Source organism: Galeopterus variegatus, unplaced genomic scaffold, assembly GCF_000696425.1.
Source record: "Galeopterus variegatus unplaced genomic scaffold, G_variegatus-3.0.2 Scaffold14560, whole genome shotgun sequence".
Classification (NCBI taxonomy): Eukaryota; Metazoa; Chordata; class Mammalia; order Dermoptera; family Cynocephalidae; genus Galeopterus; species Galeopterus variegatus.
Window position 1 is genome coordinate 54,364 of NW_007740671.1, and position 605 is coordinate 54,968.

Below are 605 nucleotides of genomic sequence, written 5' to 3' on the forward strand. Positions count from 1 at the left end.
GTGTGTGTGTGTGTTAAAACAGAATAATGACAACTAACAGTTACTGAGAGCTAGCTATGTACCCGTGTTACATTACATGATTCGTGTACACTAAACTCACTTAACTCTTCTGACAACAGTAATTTCACAGGACTAGTATCTAAAACGTGGAGATGAGAAAAATGAGTCCTAAGAAAAAGGTAAACACTACAGGGTGGGCAGCAGATAAGTGGCNAAACACTGTCCTGCATGATTTGCACCCACAACAGGGTGCCCATGTCTTCCTCAATGACAAAGTAGGTATGGATAAAAAGTGTGCGATTTGTAAACAAAGCCCGCATCCCTCAGATGTCAGTGTCTCAGCAAAGGCCCACCAGCAGGTCCCTCTTACTCTGTAGTCATAGGTGGCAGCTGGGTTCTCATCACAGGCAATGACCTCAGGAGCCATCCAGTAGGGGATGCTTCTGAATGTATTTCTCTGCCCAACCGTCCTGTCTAGCTGAGCGCTCACACCAAAATCAACTGCAGGAGAAAGAGAAAGAAAAGTGGAATGCAATTAATTAACAAACCAGATATAAAAGAAAAAAATGTGAGGTGGTGGTGTCTTCATAATAAACGGAAACAGC